We start from the raw sequence: 17719 nt of genomic DNA, 5'->3' as shown, positions 1-17719 counted from the left end.
GATCCATAAGACTTCGTTTAGTATGTATTTTTCTAGGAATTTTTTTGGGAACACTTGTAATGTCGAAGTCCTAATATATTTTTTGTATTCGTGATTATCCTATAAATAGGGTAGGTACCTAAGTGATTTGTAACTTTTTGTATTTTGTACGCATTAAGCTTACTCTCTCTCTCTCTCTCTCTCTCTCTCTCTCTCTCCTTCCCTCATTCTCTCTCTCTTTCTTTATGCAATTACACTTGCACTTATTCCAGATTATTGAGCCGAAACTTTGTATAAACATCCTTTCAAACATGATTGCATGAAGAAAAACACGATCATATAAACTCGAAAATAAGCGGTTTGGATGCGAAATCTTCGTTTTAAGCAAATTTGACCTAGCTTCCAGCAACCTCGGGTATTTTAGCTCCATTAAGCTCCAAACATGCATCCAAGCTACTTCCAAAAGTCTGCTCTTAAAGATCTAACTTATGCTCAAGAGTCATATTAAAGTGGCGTAATTAACATATGATCCTAAGTGTCACACTAACAACAAATTTATACAATTGATTATTTTTTAGAAATTGATTTTAATAAATATTCAATAAACACTTATAATAAATTGGGAAAAATATTATTTCATGGAAATAATTATTTTGCAAAAACAAGTAAGATTATATAATTCATATGGTACTAGATAATTTGTACTACATATGTTATGCATAATATTTTGTACTAGATAATTTTTTTTGTCTTTTACTAAAAAGTTAAATTTTATATTTTATAAACTTGTTTTATAAAATATAAAACTTTTGTCTTCTTTTTTAACTACTATTTTCGAAAATGGAAGAGTTAAAAAAGCATGGGCTTTCAAATTGTTTAATCTAAAGTATTAAGCCTACCTGCATGCGTGGGGGACACTTTTCTAAAGGTCTTAATGGTTAAGGAACTTTAGATTAAATATACGATTTAAATGGCTAGTTGCTCGTATTTTTTGGTGCACTTGTTCATGCAGTTGCCAAGAATTAGACTCACTGTCTCCCTCTTTTCACTTGCTTTGAACACATGCAAAATTGCTACTTGCATTTGCTCTCTTGGATAGAACACTTGGGTATTTTATTAACAACCTTAAGCGTATATCAATAGGACTAGAATCCTAAATCAAGTTGGTAATTGGTAACAGATCCCACTAGGAATACGTTAAATATAACATAACTGCTATGTCTATAATGATGTACTTAACAATCGTGAATTTGTCCTAGTGCCAGACCCAGGCCCTCACCCTCACACTAGGACCCTCATGTTTGGCGCTTTCGCGACCAAGTCTAATTCATGACGATAATCTACGGTCTATAATGAAACAAAAGATAGTTGCTTGTTTCCCAGAACGAAAAGTGTAGTGCCCATCACATTGTCCTTAGTTCATTCTGCAGCAATAGCAGATGACCAATAGTGGTGCACGATCCACCAATAGGGCTCCTCCACGTCCTGTTGGCCAGATTGGACAAAGGACACTGTTGGGATCATATTGAAGGTATAACAAGTATAAAAGGATCATTCTTCTCCAGTGGATGGGATCAAATTCTCTCTATCCAAAACCTTAATCAATTTATCCTCAAACATACACTAACTAGACTATTAGATTTTCGTCCTTGGACCACCTTTCGGATGTAAACTCACGTTAACTCTTCATTGCTATGATTACAGGACTCAACTCAACCAGAATCATTGAGTGGCAGTGTTAAGTCCAAATCACATATCACAACATTTTTAGCCATTCTGGTGTCTACTCAGAGTTACACAACCCTGATATGATTCTAGATGTGGGTGATGAAAGGAAAAGGAGCTATGACATCCGACGGGGGAGAGACGAGCCCACTCAGATCCATGACATCACTCGATGGAACGCAAGCATCTATAACAGAGGGACACGCCTCAACCCAAACACCAGCAAAACAAGTACCAAGATCCACAACGGAAACTGTAACGGCTGCAATAGCTGCCTTATGGCGACCGCCACCCGTCACAACAGAGCATCTAGTTACAACCATGAATGCAGCGCCTCAGATAACGATGACCCAAGTCACAACTATTGACTCAACAGTCACAACCACCGGTTTCTTAGCCGCAATCGTCGCTGCAGTAATAGGGGACGAATTCTCAGTCTACGGGGACCATATCATCTTTTACACAACATCTAATGTCAAGCTACCAGTTCTCTCCCGAAGCGGGCATGTTGTACATTCTACTTTTCGCTTAGCAGCCTTCGATGTTCCACCCCAACTTCCACAAACTAAAAGGATCCATTGCCTAAGCGCCACTATCACAGGAATCCAACCCTCGCCCATCATTGACATAACAATTCAACACTTATGCTCAATACTCGTAGGGATCTAACCTGCACATGCTTCTGTAGCTGGGATCGAACTCACAACTACAGCAAAGCACACAAACAAACTATTAGTAGAAACAGTACATCTCGCAAGCAGCAATGTACAATCAAGCATATGGAAACCTGTATTACCCTTAACCGATGAAGATGTATGATGGTTTTCCATATCCACACATGGAAAATCCAGTAAGTAATATTAGCTTTGCTTTCTTCTAGGAGCTCTTGCAGTATGAGATCCCACACTCGATGATGATACCATACATTCCAAAGTATGACGGAACCACCAATCCAGACGAGCATATCAATACTTATGAGTGGAATATGACTTCATTGAGGATGGATAAGCGGTTCACCTGCACATACCTTGTTACGCTTCCGAAAAACACACGCAAATGGTTCAAGGCGTGACAATCTGGAAGCATCATGAGCTTCGATTAGTTACAGTACCTCTTTCTCATCAATTTCATCTAGCTAAGGAAGGGAAAAGGAGATCAGAACTCAATAATAGCATGCAAAAAAGGATGGAGAGTCGATAAGTGCGTATTATGACAGATTGACTCTGGCAACACTAAACGTCCCATGCCATGAGGAAATCCTTGTAACCAGTGCTTTCGCCTAAGGTCTACTCCTCAAACCTCCATCAAAGAAGATGCAGGGGATGGTACCCTAGCCGTAGGACGAGCTTAAGTATAGAGTCGAGAAATATCTTAGATAGATCGAAGGTGAAGAGAGAAAAGAAGGCAATTTAAAAGTTTTTGTGTTGGATTAATGTCTAAGTCCATAATTATATTTGGTATGTACTTGACCCGACTCAGCATGGTCCATTTGGGTTGCACTTCACCGACACAATTTATATGGTAGTCTTTTGAGAATAGTATATTTATGATTTATATTAATATATTATAAGTTCTAATATATTAATATGGAATGATATTATTTAAATAGTATTGATCAAGACTTAATTTAGAATTAATTAAGTGATCAAAATGAAATAATTAAATATGGACTCTTATATATATGGAATTGGCCAAGTTCATTTAGGTTGGGCTAAGCTTTCATGGATAGTCCATGGAGTGCTTAACCCATGGATCATATTAAATGAAAGGTCATGGGTTTAACCATAGTCTCCACACTATATAAAGATGTCCTTGGTTGGTGAAATTGGACAAGTGTGGGTACACTAAGAGGGCTAGCCGATTTCACTAGAGAGAACCAAAGTATTCTTATTCTCAAAGTCTTCCAAGGTGTTTTGGTGATTTGTGATTCCACTTGAGGCTTTCACACTATTGGGGCTAAGCTTTTAAAGCTTGAATACATCAAGCTACACCAAAAGGTATGTCATCTAACTAGTCTTTGTAGTATAGTTGCCTCATATCATGCTAGTTAGGATTAAAGCCTTGGAAAGTTCTTATTTGCATGTATAATAGAGAAAACATAGATCCAAGGTTTATAGGGTTGCATGTACACCATAGGAGTGTTAGAATGCTGAAAACCCAATAGTGGTATCAGAGCCTAGGCTTGTTTTCTTGTTACACTTGCAAAAATTGCTTAAAAAATCGATTTTTGGTGCTGTCTGCACAGCAGAATCGCCGAGTCCATAAAGGGGCTCGACGATTCCAAGGTAAAATGCATCCAACTCGCCGAGTTTTTTCGTGAACTCGACGAGTTGGACCCCCAGACAGCGTATATTCGACTTTTTTGGCTGGAATTGGACTAGGAGCATTACCCTAAGATGTTTTTGGACTTATAAACTTGTTTTTAATGTGGTAATGTTCATGCTAATCCAATTTCAAAGATAATTGTCAATAGATTCATGTTTTGTATTAGTTTAAAAGTTATGCTAATTACATGAAAAAGTTTGATGTGTATTATCTTTGTTCATATGAGTTGCTTAGATTAATAGAAAAGTTAATTGATTATGTGTTTTCAATCCATTTTAATCTAAGAGATGATTCTAAAATTTGTTTGTGTAACTTGTCCTCAAGTTACATGAAAGGTCACATTTATGTTTCATAAAAATCATAAAAGTTGGCAATGGTTACAAAAATTGAAGAGTCTTGTCCTCAAGTTGTGGAGGTTCAAAAGTCACTTCATTAAGTAATAAAATGTGTAACCTAAATTAATTCCACAAGTTACAAAATAAAGAAAAGTTACATTCTTTTATTAGTTTAAAGTCTTCCATAACTTGTCCTCAAGTTATGGAACTTGAAGAGTCTTTCAATTAAAACTACTTTTAACACATAAGTTATGGAATTAATTAGTTTTGAATACTTTAATTGAAAGTTAAGCCCTTAGAATTTTAAAAGTTAAAATTCAACCCTTATACTTTATAATATTATAAGTTAATAATATATATATTATAAGAGCAAGTCAGTCTTACCGTTAGTAGGCCTCATTCACGAAGCCGGTCTATAAGGGGGGTATAAGGTTACTGCCTATAAAATGGCAGTTTAATGGGTGTCCACTCTCACCCACCGCTTCCTTGACTGGTAGAGGGTCGTTAGCTGAATGAGTAGGACAAATACTATAAATTCTCCCTTTATTAAAAGTATTAATGATAAATACTAAGTAACTAAACCGTTTATAAATACCTAATCTTAGTTACTTAGGAAAATGTGAATAAGGTGCTAATACATGAAATTACACTTTACACTTTGTTTAAGTCGGTTAGTGGAGCTTGTGTGGTTAACCGACACACTAACTCGTATTTAACAAGGTACGCAAAGGACAACTTAATGTTTATCATAGTATCGATGGAGTGTGTGTGGTTAACCGGCACATTGATTGAGGGGTAAACACTTAAGGGTACCGAGTAATTTGCATGGTTACTTCACACCTTGTTTTGTGATCCTCGGCATCCCAGTCACAAAAACCTGAACGGTACACTCGAGATTGAAACATGCTATTGAACAGTTCAATAAATCTCAAATGATCTAGGAGTTTCAAATCCAATAAAAACCTAATAATTTATTTCGTTTTTCATGGTGGAAATTAGTGAATTGTCATTCACCTACCTTAAAATATTCTATAGCTTGGATTACGGCATCCCTCTTCTAATTTATAAAATATTGTGTTGGGTCCTAGCCTTAATATTTCATATTGGGTATTATATTAAGGACTTTAAATCAACTATCTTGAATATCTCCCAAAAGATGTCTAGTTCAGACATCTATGATCTTCCCAAACCTCTTTGAACTTCACCTCCTCCACCTCCTCCAATTATTCTCCATTACCACAAGTTCAAGGTCACTCAAGCCCTATTGGCAAGGCAAGGTCTAGGTATGATCACATCTTGGAGATGAAGTCACATATTGACAAGCTAGGAGAGTTGGGTGTCAAAGTCTTGAGAAAGTTAGTGGTTCAATCACTTTCTAAGTCACATAGTGAGTTCCTTTGGGATTCCTATGAAACAGACTATGACAAGACCCTTAATGATCTTATCTATTTGCTTGGTGCTGCTAAATCAGCAAAGATTTGGAAGGCTAGTAAAGCAAATTTGATTAAAAGATCGACTTCCCAAAACTTTATAGACATTGACAATGAAGAAACTGGAAATCCAGAAAAAGCATTCTCTTCTCAATGGAAACGGATCGGCCATAGTCAACTCGGTTGACCAAATGGTAAAGAGAAAAAACTAAGAATGTGATAGTTCCATGTACCATTACCAAAGGGTACATATGTTAAAGTGCCAAAAGGAAAGGGAATTGGTTACGAAGCTGCCAAATTTACCTGAAAGATCATAAGGTTGGTAAAGTCAATAAGTTTGACTCTACTTCAGGTAAAGTCCACTATCTAACTCGATTAAGTTTCCATTCTGAGATTCTTATTACATGATGTGACTGGGTCACATGTTGTTGTTGTAAGAATCAAAGGAAAAGTGAAGGAAACTTAAAGATAGTGTTAGGTCCAGAAGGTGTTGTGTCTTGGGCTCGCTATTTAGTCCATTTAGTCTCCGGTATGGGCCTGTCCATCCGTGAGTTATAGGATTTTGTATTTATAGGTGCTTGCATGCATCCTAGGACGTAATATTTTAGAAGTTATTTTGTCAAGTATTTTTATATTTATCTTTTGTAACCCTAATATCCTCTACAGCGGAAGTTCTTTATCGAGCTCTGCTGAGGATTGAATCAATCGAATCATTCGACATATTCAGATTCATTCTTGTGTTTTATATTGCTGTTATCGCTTTCGTGGTTTACCTGTTATAAGATCTAAACAATCAAAGAGTTTCTTAAACTCATCAATTGGTATCAGAGCAGGAGGCTGTGTAATTCATACACATCTCTTCTGTGAAAGAAGTGATTAGGGTTTATTCCGCATTTACTAATATTTATCGAGCCGTCACTCCATAATTGACGTATCTAAGTAATTATTCATCTTGCCCTAATATTACGTATTACAAGTCTGATCTTACAGCAGGTTAAACGATCAAGCATGGACGATTCTCAAACCAATCCTATCAACATCTCAAACAGTATAGGATCTACAACCAAGATTCCGATTCTCTACACTCAAGATTACGAGGTTTGGGCGCATCATTTTGAAGACTACGTCATTGGATCTGAAGATAATGGGTATCTGATATGGGAAGCCATTATGTCTGGACCATTTGCTCATTCAGGAACATCCAGAATTATTAAAACTCAAAAGGAGTATAATGATTTGTTAAAAGATGTGACAGATGTCGCTGAGGACGAAAAGGAGAAGTTTCAGTGCAACATCAAGGCATTGAGACTAATTCAATTCGCTCTTCAATCTGACACGTTTAGAAAAGGAGAAGTTTCAGTATTGCTAAAGAAATCTGGGAACGGCTGCGAGAGATGTATTCTATAGATGAAGATCTAGAGCACTCAATTCAGACCTTGCTCCTGTCTGAATTTGGAGAGTTCAGGCAAATCCCTGACGAATCTGTTACACAGACGTTTAATCGCTTCAATCATCTTCTCAGCAAGATGATCAAACATGATATTGAAAGGAAGCTTATTGAACAGAAGGTCACTTTTCTGAATGGTCTAAGATCTGAATGGAGAGCTGTTGTGTCAACAGTCAAAGCACACGAACAGTTCAAATCTTACTCGCTAGCGAAACTGGTGGGAATTCTGAAATCCCAGGAAAAGACGGTGTTGCAAGAGAAGAATGTGGTCTCAAACTTGGGGTCCTTGGCCATTCTGTCTAAAAGTAAGAATGTAGTAGAAGACGAAGATCTGAACTTGGGGGACTACGATCTAACTTCAGAAGATTATGCTATGATGGTGTCCAATCCCAAAAGGTTCATCAAGAAGAAGTTTCCTACCAATAAGAACCAAAATTGGCAGGGAAGCTACAGTTCTAAAAAAGTGAGGGAGGAGCCGAAGACTGAAGAACCAAAGAAAGAGGAGAAGGTGGAAGCGGATTCTGGTGTCAGCTGTTATTATTGTGGATGAAAGAATCATTATGCCAAAGATTGTGTTTTGAAGAAAATGACAGAGAAAGATGAGGAGAAAGATGAAGAGGCAATTCTTATGAAAAAGCTGGAGGAGATTAAAAGGAACAAAGCTGCTACTAATCCCCCTATGAATGCTCTTATTGTGCAGGGTTCGGCAGAGGATGACGAGTTCGGTGGCGTACAGGTATGGTCGACCAATTCAGAAGACGATGAGGTGAGAAAGCCTTCACATGGAAAGGCTTATGTTGCAAAAGATGATGAAACCAGCGGAAGATGTCTGATGGTGACTGACGTATCTCAGATGAGGGGATATAATACTGATCGTGGAAATGACGAGGCCAAGGAGCGAGAGGACTTATGCTTTACAGCAAAACCTCTCAGTGTGCAGATCAGTGAACTTGATGAACTGATCAAGAAGGTACAATCTGTCTTTGTTTCGTTTAAAATTCCACAAAAATCATATGAAAAGGAATTAAATAACTTGAATTCAAGACTTTCAAATCTAGATAGTTGTTTAACTCAAACTCGAGTCACAAATTCTAATCTGACTGACCAAATAAGAAGGGTGTCATCCAAGAGTGAGGAGCGAAGGATGTGGATTGAGCAGAAGGAGTCGGAGCTAATTAAGTCTAGGGATGAAAACATTTATTTACAAAGAGACAATTTGAAATTGTTAAAACAAAGGAATGTTTTTTGTTTGATCGCTAAAAGACTTTATGCTAACATTACTCAACTGCATCTAAATTGTGAAATAGGGCAGAAGATACATCGCATGATTCTACCCTTCCTTGAGTTTAAGGAGGATGAAATCGATGCCGAAGCATACAACTGTGAAAGTGTTGTATCTTCCGATGATGTCAATCCCACTTATATGTATGGTCTGGACAAAATAGAATCTTTTATAAAGTACAAAGACCATAAGGACATGCTTAAAAATCTTTTGGATGAAAACGATAAGCTGAAACTCAGGACCGAAACCATACAAAAATTTGACTCATTGAGTACCAATTTAAGTTCAGAAAACAAAATTGATGTTGAAAACGCATCTGAACTTGATAAGGACGATGATATGAGTGAAATTTCTGTAGAGGTTGAATTCGATTGTTCTGAGTTTGTCAAGAGCGAACCCGAAAACCACAAAAATCTGATTTCTGAAAATTCTGTGGAATTTGCTCATTTTACCAAAACTAAGTCCCCGGCCCTTAAAGAAAAGGCCGTTGTGTTTCAGAAGGTTAGAACCACTCCCAATCAGGTGTATAAGGTTACAGGAGTAACCGAACATCAAACAGCCGAACTCACTGCCATAGTGAATGAAGACAATGCAGATGGCTGTGATGAGTTTTTCTGGTCAGCTCCTATAGACAATGCAGACGAAACGGTTGGTCTGTTGGAGCGAACATCTTGGAAGACCAAAGGAATATATGTGCCAGAACCGCTGAATAAGCCTACCAACTTTGACGTACCTAGTACAAGTGGAACAAAAGAAATACCTGTAGAAGAAGTCACCTCCACAAGCAAATCCTCATCTATGAAAAGTGAACCAGCTGTCAAGAAGCTAAAACAAAAAGCCAATATCTACAGACAACCGAAACAAGTGAAAAATCAAAAGCAGCAGAGAAATCTTAGATACAAGAAAAATCTCTCAGAGCGAAAGCAGTTTTGGCGCTCTCAAAATCCTCACTACTCTTACCATGATAAAGATTTTAAGTTAGAGAGAATGACTTTCGGGCCGGATGAAGCACAGAACCGAAAGGATAGGTTCGGTCCCAAAAGCAGCAACAACCGAAAAGCGAGTTTCAGTCTGCCAAATAATAACAGGCAAAGACCTAATTTCAGTCCTTAAAGCTTTTATAATAAAAGACCAAGTTTCAGACCACCAGCCAACAACAACCAAAAATCCAACTTCGGCTCATCATCGAGCAGCTACCGAAGGTCCAGGTTCGGTCCCTCTAATGACCACAAACGAAAGGGTCATTTCAAACCTCAAGTCAGGAGAAACTCTCATTCTAATTTATTTTCCTCTAATTGTTCTCGTTCTCAATCTTCTTCTAAGCCCAATTAAGTCTCCACACAAAATTCAAGATCATCAACGAACTTGAACGGAAAAACAAAGATTTCCTCAGTCAAGGAGGACCGAAATCAGTCTAGTGGTCAAACACCAGAATCTGAATCCAAAACACCTGCAACTAATTCTAACAAAATCAAAGTGTTTACTGTTAAAAGAAAAGATGAAACAACCTTAATAAAACGAACATATCTTGTTTATATTTCTCTTACTATTCCTGTTCTTGTGATAGGATCATGTGGACCCAAGAAACTTTGGGTTCCTAAATCTGCTTAATTTTTGCAGGTTATTAGTGACGAGCAGTTTGACGAAGAATGGTACATTGACAGTGGCTGCTGACGTCACATGACAGGAATGAAGGAAGAGTTAAGGGAGTTTCGATCGCTTCAAAATGGTGGCAATGTTAAGTTCGGTAACAACTCCTATGGAACGATAAAGGGTTATGGGATGATAACCAATGGAGACATCACGAGAAGAAAGGTGGCGTATGTAGAAGGGTTGCAGCATAATCTCATCAGTGTATCTCAACTGGTGGGAGGTACCGGTCTCAAAGTTTCATCCGACGACGAAGGTTCAGAAATTATAAAGAAGAAATCCAACAAGGTCATTCTCAAATTAGATCGAAAAGGCGAAATGTTTCCTCTGAATCTCAGACCAATCAAAGGAAATCCAACCATATGTATTTTGTCCAAAGCTCATTCTGACGAAAGCTGGTTGTGGCACCGAAGGCTCTCACATGTCAACTTCAAAGACATCAACAAGCTTGTCACTGGAGGTCATGTTCGGGGTCTTCCATTGCTCAAGTTTGATCGAGAACACCTGTGTGCTGCATGCGAAATGGGGAAACAAAGTCGTCAAAGTCGCCCATCAATTATAAACACAAAAGTTGTTGAACCACTTGAGTTGCTTCACATTGACTTGTGTGGTCCATCATCAATCGAGAGTATTGGCGGTAGAAATTACATTCTTGTTGTTGTTGATGACTTCTCACGTTTTACATGGGAATTCTTTCTGAAGCACAAATCTGAGGTCACTCCTAAGTTAAAGATGTTTATCAAGCAGGTTGAATTGAAACTGAGAAAAGTCGTTCGAAACATTAGGAGTGACAATGGACTGGAATTCAAGAATAAAGAATTCGAAGACTTTTTGGCAGAAAAAGGAACCAGTCATAACTTCTCAGCCCCTTACACGCCTCAACAGAATGGTATTGTCGAAAGGCGAAATCGATCCTTGTGTGAGGCGGCCCGAACTATGCTAAGTTTTGCTTCTCTTCCCTTATATTTCTGGGCAGATGCTATTGCTGCAGCATGTTTTATGCAGAATAGATCTTATCTCAACAAGCGTTTCTCTCTCACTCCTTATGAGATCATCAATAATAGGAAGCCGAACGTAAAATTCTTCCATGTGTTCGGTTCACGGTGCTTCATCTTCAACTCCAAAGAACATCGTAACAAGTTTGATGTTAAAGCTGACGAAGGAATTTTTCTGGGATATTCTCTTACTTCAAAAGCATACCGGGTTTTAAATAAGCGTTCTAGAAAGATTGAAGAAACCTATTATGTGACTTTCGATGACAGCTACGTCAAGAAGCTAAAGACTACTGAAGAAGCAATTGGAGAGATTTTCTCTCAAACAGGTCAAGTCACAACCACTCTCTTAGAAGCCAAGGTGGCAGACAAAAAAATCGATCATCTTAAGCAGATTGTCGAAGATGCAGCCAAACAAATGGGAGAAGGAGAACAAGTTCAAAACGAACCTCCTCAGCACAACACTTCAGTTCAGGGGGAGAATTCCATTCCGGCTACAACCGAAAGCCCAGTAGCACCCGAATGTCCAGTAGCACCCGAAAGCTTAGCTACACCCGAAAGTCCGGTAGCACCCGAAAGTCTGGCTACTCCTGAGAGTTCTGTTGCACCTAAAGGTCCAAATCAACCTGAAAATCCAAATGATTCATCATCAGTCGAGGGGGAGAATTCCGATGTGTTCTATGATGATGATAGTCAATCTGAATTGGAAGAAATGGTCAACGCCGAATTGGATCCATCCTATGATCCAAACTATCCTCCCCTCGTTAAATGGACCAGAGATCATCCTGTATCTCAGATAGTGGGTAATGTATCTGAAAAGGTATTGACCCGATTCCAAGTGAAGGAAAAGCAAACCTCCCTATTTTCCAAAGTAGAGTTCTGCATGTATAATTCCTTTGTATCCAAAGTTGAGCCGAAGACCGTCAATTCTGCTCTTGACCATTCTGATTGGGTTTAGGCTATGCAAGATGAACTCAATGAATTTGAAAGAAACAAGGTATGGCGTCTCATTCCAACACCAAAGGATGACTCAGTAGTTGGTCTCAAATGGGTATTCAGAAACAAAATGGACAAGGAGGGTAATGTGATTCGCAATAAAGCTCGTCTTGTGGTGAAAGGATACTGTCAAGAAGAAGGAATTGATTACGAAGAAACATTTGCTTTAGTAGCAAGGCTGGAATCTGTTCGAATATTTCTTGCCTACGCTGCACACAAGAACTTCGAGGTCTATCAAATGGATGTGAAATGCGCCTTTCTGAATGGAGAACTTGAAGAAACGGTTTATGTGGAGCAACCTCCAGGTTTTGTGAATGAAAAGCATCCAAATCCCTGTTACATTCTAGACAAGGCAGTTTATGGTCTGAAACAAGCGCCTAGGACATGGTATGAAACGCTAACTAAGTTCTTAAAGATGTCTAAATTCAAACAAGGTTCGGTTGACCCAACCTTCTTTCGAAAGAAGGAAGGTAACCACCTTATGATAGTTCAAATCTATGTCGATGATATCATCTTTGGCTCAATGAATCCTAGCTTAACAACTGAATTCAAAAAGCTGATGGAGACTAAATTTGAAATGAGCTCAATGGGTCCGATTAACTTTTTCCTTGGTTTAAACATTAGACAGGGACCCGAAGGCATCTTTATCAACCAGGAAGCATATACCAAGACTCTCCTTGCTAAATTCGGCATGATGGGAGATTCAAAGGTCAAAGTTCCAATGGCGTTCGGCACCAAACTCACACCTTCCTTGGAAAAATCGGCAGTTGATATAACGCTATATCGACAAATGATTGGATCCCTGATGTACCTCACAGCTAGCAGGCCCAATATAATGTTTTCTATGTGTTATTGTGCTAGGTTTCAGGCGAATCCTCATGAACCGCACATGCTAGCAGTGAAAAACATACTCCGATATCTGAAGCGAACCACCTCTCTCGGTCTCTAGTATACCTCAAACTCAGGGTTCTTTGTTCAAGCCTACTCAGATGCAGACCTTGGAGGATGTGGTTTAGACAGGAAAAGCACTACAGGAGGATGTCGATTCCTCGATGGAAAGTTGGTGAGCTGGCAATCTAAGAAACAAACATGTGTTTCACTGTCTACAGCCGAAGCAGAATATATTGCAGCCGCTTCTTGCACATCTCAAGTGATTTGGATCCAAAGTCAACTCAGGGATTACAGACTCAATATGAAAAAGATCCCACTATATTGTGACTCAGAAATTGCAATTAGGATCTGTCATAACCCAGTGCAATATTCCAAAATCAAACATATTGCATTGAGGTATCACTTCATTAAAGATCACGTAGAAGACGGAAACGTAGAGATTCATTTTGTACGAACTACTGATCAACTGGCTGACATCTTCACCAAAGCTCTTCCTGAAGCAAGTTTCAATAAAATTCTACAAGGGCTAGGTATGATGGAATCGGACTCAGTACCAAAAACTACTTCTCAAACCTAAAAGTTGGAAGCGAAATGAACCGAACGTTCGGGTTCGGTTCCCGTAAGTGCCGAAATGAACCGAGCGCTCGGGTTCGGTCCTATTCTCTTATCTTCGCTTCTCACTTAAAGGTAGTTTCTTCCGTGGTAAACTTTTGGTTGTAAACTTTTTGTACCCTTATTTCTCATTTCTTTCTTACTTTTTCAAAGTTTTTTTTAACCGAAATGAACCGAGCATTTGGTCTATTTCGGGTTCGGTTCCAATTTTTTTTTCTTTAAATCCAAAACTCCAAAAACATTTTTTTTACTTATGTTCGTTAATTTTTTTTTTGTTGTGGATAATTGTGGAGAAATTCTTGTTCTCACATTTTTAATAGTTAAGTGTCCCTAGAAGCATGCTGCTGTATGTGTCCAAAGCCTCATCCGATTTTGAATAATAGCCTTACTGACTTGGTATATACAAACCTTGTCTTCCCAATTAGGCTTTTATATTTATTCTAATCATGAGCTACCTTACTCTCTTTTCACATGAGATAAGAGTTTTCTGCTTGGTCCTTATTTTACCGCAGAGGTACTTTGGTTTCTTTACACCATCTCCAAATACTTTTCTTCATCCAATTCGCCGCATACAAGTAACCCTTGAGACTCTCGGTAATTACCACTGAGGTTTATGGTTACACAATTTCTGTGTTCATGATCTTAGCTTCGTGCCACTACGTGCTAAGTGAAACCCACAATTCAATACCTACTATGCATAGACGGTGAACAATTAAATTTGCTCTAGTTTTCACTAAAGAATTGACGAATTCACCCATGGGGCTGTACCTTGAAATCTCTGAATTTTCTCTTAGTGTGATTCCTATGAAATTGTTAAATCCCATAACATTTCTTCCCTTGGAATCAAGTTTCTATTTTTTTTAGATTTCCCCTAAAAGTATTTTCAAACTGCCACTTAAATTCTCTTCACACCTACTTGTTCAACAGACTACATTGGTCTCACAAGTACTTAAGTCGATTTCTGTCTTATGTCAAGATCAGGAATTCTGCATTGAAGCGAAAGCCACCCACATTAGCCTTATTAAAAGATGCCTTTCAACACTTCTTAATAAGTGTTTGATCGTAATTCAACGGGAAACCACACAAACACTTTAAGGTCTCTCTTGACTTTGAAGGAAGAGATTCGTGCCTGGGATCTATTGTTTTGTGTCTTTATTGACATCACAATTTCCCACATATATATTGCTTTATTTCTTTTCTTTTTCACTCTATGCATGAAAATCTTTTTGATTTTCCATAATTTTGGTTTCATTACTTACAAGCAATTTTTGGCTATGGGATTTACCGTTATAAAAGAGATGTGGCTCACAGTGTTACACGTGGTTATTTTGCTTTATGACGACAGCTCACTCGAAAGGGATAAGTTGCTGACTCAGCCGAAAGTCCAATCGGTTTGATATTTCAAATGACGCTTGATGGGAAGGCGTGTGAAGTGGAACCGTTCTTGACATTTCAAACGGCACCTGATGGGAAGGCGTGTGAAATGGGACAGTCTTTCTCTCTTCCGCGTAATCATCGGGGCTCCCAAATGTCACTCGTCAATCACCTAAGGAAACTCTTCATATTTCCCTTGAAGATTTGGGAACATATTTTTCTCTCTCTTCTCACTACGGTATAAAAGGTAATTTCTACCACAATTTACCTCTTTACTGCACCAAATATTCAGAGAGCAAGAAAAACTTCATTTCTTCTACTGTTCATCATCTCTCCCAAATTCTTCTCTTCAATGGCGGACTCATCCTCAGTTCATGCTACTTCTCACATTCTGCCAATCCGTCCTCAACAAAGCTTGATCATCGACCTCACTCCTCAAGTTTACGATGCCTTCATGTTTCCAATCATGGAATGTCTCAAGTATTCGCCGCTGGTTCCAGCTCTCACCAAGGTCGAAACAGTTCCAATGGAGTGTCTCTCTCAAATATTCTCCACAGCCCACTATGACAAGTCTGTCAATCGAATCTTCTTCGACATTCTTGATCACAAAGCCTCCATCTCCAAGTAGCGATTTTGTTCGCTTTTAGGGTTTGCACCTGATGAATCTAGGGTTAGCCCTGAATCCATCTCGGTGGGACAGTTGTTTTCCATGTTTTATAACATGGGATACACTGAAACTCTGACAACGGTGACCAAATTCAAGAAATCTTGCCTTCCTCCTCAATGGAATGGTTTCTTCACTGTCTTGTTGAAGGGACTATCAGAACGCAGTGCTGGTTCAGACGGGGCGAGCCGTCTTTTTTATGACCATTCTTTATGGGTTGTATCACGGAATCAACCTAGATTATGGGTCAATTTTATGGCAGCAGCTGATTCAGAGTCTCGCATCTACATCTCGCCATTCAGAGATCTCTTACGCCAGATTCTGGACGCTGGTCGCAAAGTGGGGGATAGACAAGTATCACGTTCCAATTGTTGCTGATTCACCACTTTCTACGATAGGTACTTTCCACACCATGAAGATAATTGTCTATGATTCCTCTAAGTTTCAGTTTATTCGCTCAATCCTTGAGTCAATGTATGGGGATGTTCCAAGCGACAGCCGGATCATCAGGACTTACAAGGAGTTTCGTCGCTCTGGTCCTAGAGAGCTCACTCCTGACATGATTCAATCAATTCATGATGCTGATCAGCCTGCTCCCAGGGGAAAGAAGAATGACAAGGGAAAAGAAAAGAATGTTGTCAAAGGAGCGAAAGGCCCTTCTCCGAAGAAACGCAAACCCTCCAAAGCAGCTCAATCTCCTCCTCCAAAGAAGAGAAAGACTCAACCTAGGCGAAAGCTTATTCTAGCCTCCTCCTCCAGTGAATCTGAGGAAGAGGGTTCAGACTCTGAAGAGTCCCTACGTGGTAACACTCCTCCACGTTCGCCTACTCCTGAGGTATCTGTTTCCACTAGAACTGTCTCTCCTCCCCCAATCTCCATATCTATTTCCATTCCCCCCATAACCTCCACTACTCAAATACCACCTACTTCTATCCCTATACCACCTCCTATTTTTACTGAAGCTACCACAACAACCACCGCTGGAGTTAGAACCAACGTATCTGATACGGGGGCTCCTACTATAGCACCCGAACGCACTCCTACTACCGAACATACATCCGTACCCGAACCTACTTCCACAACCGAGCCTCCACCCTCACCCTCTCCCTCATCTCCTGCTCACTCAGCAGATAATGAAGACCCTTTTCTTGGAGGAGAGGACATGACATTTGACTCGGTCTATTACAGTCCGTACCAAATGCAGAGTGATGATGACGATGATGCTCCGGTAACCAAGAAGAATCTCAAGGAGCTTCATGAGAAGATTGATTCTCTCATTGCTTCCTCCTCTTCTTCCTCACAGTCTACCATCTCAGAGGCTGCTATTCAGGGGATTGTTGATAAGTTTACTAAGGCTCATGAAACCTCTATCAACTCTGCCACTGTTGCTACTGACACCTCCACCAAGGCGTGTGCTGCTGCGACCGAAAAAGTCGAAAAACTATTTGTTGACGCTTCTTCTCTTTTGCAGACTTTACAAGAAACTACTGATTCCAATAAAACGAAGCTTGACCCTATTGTCAACAAGCTAGCTACCTTAGTTGCCTCAGAATTGTAGTCCTTTGCCAGTCTTCGTCAAACTCTCAGTGATGACAACACATCGTTTAAGGCGACTATTGAGGAGTGCCTGACTAAGCTGCAAGAAGACTTAGCTGCCGAGAACTCAGTAATGGATGCTCTCGCACGAAAGACCACTGCTCTCAAGGTCAAGAGTCTTCAGCTTTTCCATTCCTAAAAGGAAGTTGAATCTCTTCGATCTGAGCGAGAGGTTATTTCTTCATGTGTTTCGGATGTCCACGCTGCCCTTTCCAACATCATTGAAGCCTATGATCCGATTCTGAACTACTCGGTGAGGCGCACTCTTGCAGAAAAGCTTTCTCCGGCCCTTGCTCTCTTAAGAAAACTTGAAGGGCTCCTGGAGTTCGTGTCCATTCCGAAACAAGGGGGAGAAGATGTATCTCAGTCCTAACCACCTCCCACTTCTACAACAACTAAAACAACCGAACCTCCTCCAGCA

This window comes from Lactuca serriola, chromosome 6, assembly GCF_051521515.1.
Source record: "Lactuca serriola cultivar US96UC23 chromosome 6, Lser_US96UC23_V15, whole genome shotgun sequence".
NCBI classification, from domain to species: domain Eukaryota; kingdom Viridiplantae; phylum Streptophyta; class Magnoliopsida; order Asterales; family Asteraceae; genus Lactuca; species Lactuca serriola.
This window is presented reverse-complemented; position numbering follows the sequence as displayed.